Raw genomic sequence first — 6000 nt, forward strand, 5'->3', positions numbered from 1 at the left:
TGTGTGTGTGTGTGGGGGGGGGTCTCTCTCTGTGTGTGTGTGTGGGGGGGGGTCTCTCTGTGTGTGTGTGTGGGGGGGGGGTCTCTGTGTGTGTGTGTGTGGGGGGGGGTCTCTCTCTGTGTGTGTGTGTGGGGGGGGGTCTCTCTGTGTGTGTGTGTGGGGGGGGGTCTCTGTGTGTGTGTGGGGGGGGGGTCTCTCTGTGTGTGTGTGTGGGGGGGTCTCTGTGTGTGTGTGTGTGGGGGGGGGTCTCTGTGTGTGTGTGTGTGGGGGGGGGTCTCTCTCTGTGTGTGTGTGTGGGGGGGGTCTCTCTGTGTGTGTGTGTGGGGGGGTCTCTGTGTGTGTGTGGGGGGGGGGTCTCTCTGTGTGTGTGTGTGGGGGGGGTCTCTGTGTGTGTGTGTGGGGGGGGGGTCTCTCTCTGTGTGTGTGTGTGGGGGGTCTCTCTGTGTGTGTGTGTGGGGGGGGGGTCTCTCTGTGTGTGTGTGTGTGGGGGGGGTCTCTGTGTGTGTGTGGGGGGGGTCTCTGTGTGTGTGTGGGGGGGGGGGTCTCTCTCTGTGTGTGTGTGGGGGGGGGGGTCTCTGTGTGTGTGTGTGGGGGGGGGTCTGTGTGTGTGTGTGTGTGGGGGGGTCTCTCTGTGTGTGTGTGGGGGGGGTCTCTCTGTGTGTGTGTGTGTGGGGGGGTCTCTCTGTGTGTGTGTGGGGGGGGGGGTCTCTCTGTGTGTGTGTGGGGGGGGTCTCTCTCTGTGTGTGTGTGGGGGGGGGTCTCTGTGTGTGTGTGGGGGGGGGGTCTCTGTGTGTGTGTGGGGGGGGTCTCTCTCTGTGTGTGTGTGTGTGGGGGGGGTCTCTCTCTGTGTGTGTGTGTGTGGGGGGGTCTCTGTGTGTGTGTGGGGGGGGGTCTCTGTGTGTGTGTGTGTGGGGGGGTCTCTGTGTGTGTGTGTGTGGGGGGGGTCTCTCTCTGTGTGTGTGTGTGTGGGGGGGTCTCTGTGTGTGTGTGGGGGGGGGTCTCTGTGTGTGTGTGTGTGGGGGGGGTCTCTGTGTGTGTGTGGGGGGGGGTCTCTGTGTGTGTGTGGGGGGGGGTCTCTCTGTGTGTGTGTGTGGGGGGGGTCTCTCTGTGTGTGTGTGGGGGGGGGGTCTCTGTGTGTGTGTGTGGGGGGGGGGGTCTCTGTGTGTGTGTGTGGGGGGGGTCTCTGTGTGTGTGTGTGGGGGGGGTCTCTCTCTGTGTGTGTGGGGGGGGGGTCTCTGTGTGTGTGTGTGTGGGGGGGGGGTCTCTGTGTGTGTGTGTGGGGGGGGGTCTCTCTGTGTGTGTGTGTGGGGGGGGGTCTCTGTGTGTGTGTGTGGGGGGGGTCTCTCTGTGTGTGTGTGGGGGGGGGGTCTCTGTGTGTGTGTGTGGGGGGGGGGTCTCTGTGTGTGTGTGGGGGGGGGGGTCTCTCTGTGTGTGTGTGTGTGGGGGGGGGTCTCTGTGTGTGTGTGGGGGGGGGTCTCTCTGTGTGTGTGTGTGGGGGGGGGGTCTCTCTGTGTGTGTGTGTGTGTGGGGGGGTCTCTGTGTGTGTGTGGGGGGGGTCTCTCTCTGTGTGTGGGGGGGGGGGGTCTCTCTGTGTGTGTGGGGGGGTCTCTGTGTGTGTGTGGGGGGGGGGGTCTCTCTGTGTGTGTGTGGGGGGGGGTCTCTCTGTGTGTGTGGGGGGGGGGGGTCTCTGTGTGTGTGTGTGTGGGGGGGGTCTCTGTGTGTGTGTGTGGGGGGGTCTCTCTCTGTGTGTGTGTGTGTGGGGGGGGGTCTCTCTGTGTGTGTGTGTGTGGGGGGGTCTCTCTGTGTGTGTGTGTGTGGGGGGGGGTCTCTGTGTGTGTGTGTGGGGGGGTCTCTCTGTGTGTGTGTGTGTGGGGGGGGTCTCTCTCTGTGTGTGTGTGTGGGGGGGGGGTCTCTCTGTGTGTGTGTGTGTGGGGGGGGTCTCTGTGTGTGTGTGTGGGGGGGGGGTCTCTCTGTGTGTGTGTGTGGGGGGGGTCTCTGTGTGTGTGTGGGGGGGGGGTCTCTCTGTGTGTGTGTGGGGGGGGGTCTCTCTGTGTGTGTGTGGGGGGGGGGTCTCTGTGTGTGTGTGGGGGGGGGTCTCTGTGTGTGTGTGGGGGGGGTCTCTGTGTGTGTGTGTGTGGGGGGGTCTCTCTCTGTGTGTGTGTGTGGGGGGGGGGTCTCTCTGTGTGTGTGTGTGTGGGGGGGGTCTCTCTCTGTGTGTGTGTGGGGGGGTCTCTCTCTGTGTGTGTGTGGGGGGGGTCTCTGTGTGTGTGTGTGGGGGGGGTCTCTCTGTGTGTGTGTGGGGGGGGGTCTCTGTGTGTGTGTGTGTGGGGGGGGGGTCTCTGTGTGTGTGTGTGGGGGGGTCTCTCTCTGTGTGTGTGTGGGGGGGGGTCTCTGTGTGTGTGTGTGGGGGGGGTCTCTCTGTGTGTGTGTGGGGGGGGGTCTCTGTGTGTGTGTGTGGGGGGGGTCTCTCTGTGTGTGTGTGTGGGGGGGTCTCTCTGTGTGTGTGTGTGTGGGGGGGGTCTCTGTGTGTGTGTGTGGGGGGTCTCTCTCTGTGTGTGTGTGGGGGGGGTCTCTGTGTGTGTGTGTGGGGGGGGGTCTCTCTGTGTGTGTGTGGGGGGGGGTCTCTGTGTGTGTGTGTGTGGGGGGGTCTCTCTCTGTGTGTGTGTGTGGGGGGGGTCTCTGTGTGTGTGTGTGTGGGGGGGGGTCTCTGTGTGTGTGTGTGGGGGGGGGGTCTCTCTGTGTGTGTGTGTGGGGGGGGGTCTCTGTGTGTGTGTGTGTGTGGGGGGGTCTCTGTGTGTGTGTGTGTGGGGGGGGTCTCTCTGTGTGTGTGGGGGGGGGTCTCTCTGTGTGTGTGTGTGGGGGGGGGTCTCTCTGTGTGTGTGTGTGTGGGGGGGGTCTCTCTGTGTGTGTGGGGGGGGGTCTCTCTGTGTGTGTGTGTGGGGGGGGTCTCTCTGTGTGTGTGGGGGGGGGTCTCTCTGTGTGTGAGGGGGGGGTCTCTCTGTGTGTGTGTGGGGGGGGGTCTCTCTGTGTGTGTGTGGGGGGGGGTCTCTCTGTGTGTGTGTGGGGGGGGGGGTCTCTGTGTGTGTGTGGGGGGGGGTCTCTCTGTGTGTGTGTGTGTGAGGGGGGGGTCTCTCTGTGTGTGTGTGGGGGGGGGGTCTCTCTGTGTGTGTGTGTGGGGGGGGGTCTCTCTGTGTGTGTGTGTGGGGGGGGGTCTCTGTGTGTGTGTGTGGGGGGGGTCTCTCTCTGTGTGTGTGTGGGGGGGGGGGTCTCTGTGTGTGTGTGTGGGGGGGGTCTCTGTGTGTGTGTGTGGGGGGGGTCTCTGTGTGTGTGTGTGTGGGGGGGGTCTCTGTGTGTGTGTGGGGGGGGGGTCTCTGTGTGTGTGTGGGGGGGGGGGTCTCTCTCTGTGTGTGTGTGTGGGGGGGGGGTCTCTCTGTGTGTGTGTGGGGGGGGGTCTCTCTCTGTGTGTGTGTGTGGGGGGGGGTCTCTCTGTGTGTGTGTGGGGGGGGGTCTCTGTGTGTGTGTGTGGGGGGGGGGTCTCTCTGTGTGTGTGTGTGTGTGGGGGGGGTCTCTCTGTGTGTGTGTGTGGGGGGGGGTCTCTCTGTGTGTGTGTGGGGGGGGGGTCTCTCTGTGTGTGTGGGGGGGGGTCTCTGTGTGTGTGTGTGGGGGGGGGGTCTCTCTGTGTGTGTGTGTGTGGGGGGGTCTCTCTCTGTGTGTGTGTGTGGGGGGGGGGTCTCTCTGTGTGTGTGTGGGGGGGGGTCTCTCTGTGTGTGTGTGTGTGGGGGGGTCTCTCTCTGTGTGTGTGTGTGGGGGGGGTCTCTCTGTGTGTGTGTGTGGGGGGGGTCTCTGTGTGTGTGTGTGGGGGGGGTCTCTCTCTGTGTGTGTGTGTGGGGGGGGGTCTCTCTGTGTGTGTGTGGGGGGGGGGTCTCTCTGTGTGTGTGTGTGGGGGGGGGGTCTCTCTCTGTGTGTGTGTGGGGGGGGGTCTCTCTGTGTGTGTGTGTGGGGGGGGGTCTCTCTGTGTGTGTGTGTGGGGGGGGTCTCTCTCTGTGTGTGTGTGTGGGGGGGGGTCTCTCTGTGTGTGTGTGTGTGGGGGGGGGTCTCTCTGTGTGTGTGTGTGGGGGGGTCTCTCTGTGTGTGTGTGTGGGGGGGGTCTCTCTGTGTGTGTGTGTGGGGGGGGGTCTCTGTGTGTGTGTGTGGGGGGGGGTCTCTCTGTGTGTGTGTGTGGGGGGGGTCTCTGTGTGTGTGTGTGTGGGGGGGGGGTCTCTGTGTGTGTGTGGGGGGGGTCTCTGTGTGTGTGTGGGGGGGGGGTCTCTCTCTGTGTGTGTGTGGGGGGGGGGGTCTCTGTGTGTGTGTGTGGGGGGGGGTCTCTGTGTGTGTGTGTGGGGGGGGTCTCTCTGTGTGTGTGTGGGGGGGGTCTCTGTGTGTGTGTGTGTGGGGGGGGTCTCTCTGTGTGTGTGTGGGGGGGGGGTCTCTCTGTGTGTGTGTGTGGGGGGGGGTCTCTGTGTGTGTGTGTGGGGGGGGGGTCTCTCTGTGTGTGTGTGTGGGGGGGTCTCTCTCTGTGTGTGTGTGTGGGGGGGGGGTCTCTGTGTGTGTGTGGGGGGGGGTCTCTCTGTGTGTGTGTGTGGGGGGGGTCTCTCTGTGTGTGTGTGTGGGGGGGGTCTCTCTGTGTGTGTGTGTGGGGGGGGGGTCTCTCTGTGTGTGTGTGTGGGGGGGGGTCTCTGTGTGTGTGTGTGGGGGGGGGGTCTCTCTGTGTGTGTGTGTGGGGGGGTCTCTGTGTGTGTGTGTGTGGGGGGGGTCTCTGTGTGTGTGTGGGGGGGGGGTCTCTGTGTGTGTGTGTGGGGGGGGGTCTCTCTCTGTGTGTGTGTGTGGGGGGGGGGTCTCTGTGTGTGTGTGTGGGGGGGGGTCTCTGTGTGTGTGTGTGTGGGGGGGTCTCTCTGTGTGTGTGTGGGGGGGGGTCTCTCTGTGTGTGTGTGTGTGGGGGGGGTCTCTCTGTGTGTGTGTGGGGGGGGGGTCCTCTCTGTGTGTGTGTGTGGGGGGGGTCTCTCTGTGTGTGTGTGGGGGGGGGTCTCTGTGTGTGTGTGTGGGGGGGGTCTCTGTGTGTGTGTGTGGGGGGGGGTCTCTGTGTGTGTGTGTGGGGGGGGGTCTCTGTGTGTGTGTGTGTGGGGGGGGTCTCTCTGTGTGTGTGTGTGGGGGGGGTCTCTCTGTGTGTGTGTGTGGGGGGGGTCTCTGTGTGTGTGTGTGTGGGGGGGGGTCTCTCTCTGTGTGTGTGTGTGGGGGGGGGTCTCTCTGTGTGTGTGTGTGTGGGGGGGGGTCTCTCTGTGTGTGTGTGTGGGGGGGGGGTCTCTCTGTGTGTGTGTGTGGGGGGGGTCTCTGTGTGTGTGTGTGTGGGGGGGGGTCTCTGTGTGTGTGTGGGGGGGGGGTCTCTGTGTGTGTGTGTGGGGGGGGTCTCTGTGTGTGTGTGTGGGGGGGGGTCTCTCTGTGTGTGTGTGTGGGGGGGGGTCTCTGTGTGTGTGTGTGGGGGGGGGTCTCTGTGTGTGTGTGTGGGGGGGGGGTCTCTGTGTGTGTGTGTGGGGGGGGTCTCTCTGTGTGTGTGTGTGGGGGGGGGTCTCTCTGTGTGTGTGTGGGGGGGGGTCTCTGTGTGTGTGTGTGGGGGGGGGGTCTCTGTGTGTGTGTCGTGTGGGGGGGGGGTCTCTGTGTGTGTGTGTGGGGGGGTCTCTCTGTGTGTGTGTGTGGGGGGGGTCTCTCTGTGTGTGTGTGGGGGGGGGGCTCTCTGTGTGTGTGTGTGGGGGGGGGTCTCTGTGTGTGTGTGTGTGGGGGGGTCTCTCTGTCGCCTGTGTGTGTGGGGGGGGTCTCTCTGTGTGTGTCGTGTGGGGGGGGGGCTCTCTGTGTGTGTGGTGTGGGGGGGGTCTCTTGTGTGTGGGGGGTGTGTGTGGGGGGGGGGTCTCTCTGTGTGTGTGTGTGGGGGGGGGTCTCTGTGTGTGTGTGTGGGGGGGGTCTCTCTGA

Source organism: Heptranchias perlo, unplaced genomic scaffold, assembly GCF_035084215.1.
Source record: "Heptranchias perlo isolate sHepPer1 unplaced genomic scaffold, sHepPer1.hap1 HAP1_SCAFFOLD_1581, whole genome shotgun sequence".
In the NCBI taxonomy this organism is placed as follows: Eukaryota; Metazoa; Chordata; class Chondrichthyes; order Hexanchiformes; family Hexanchidae; genus Heptranchias; species Heptranchias perlo.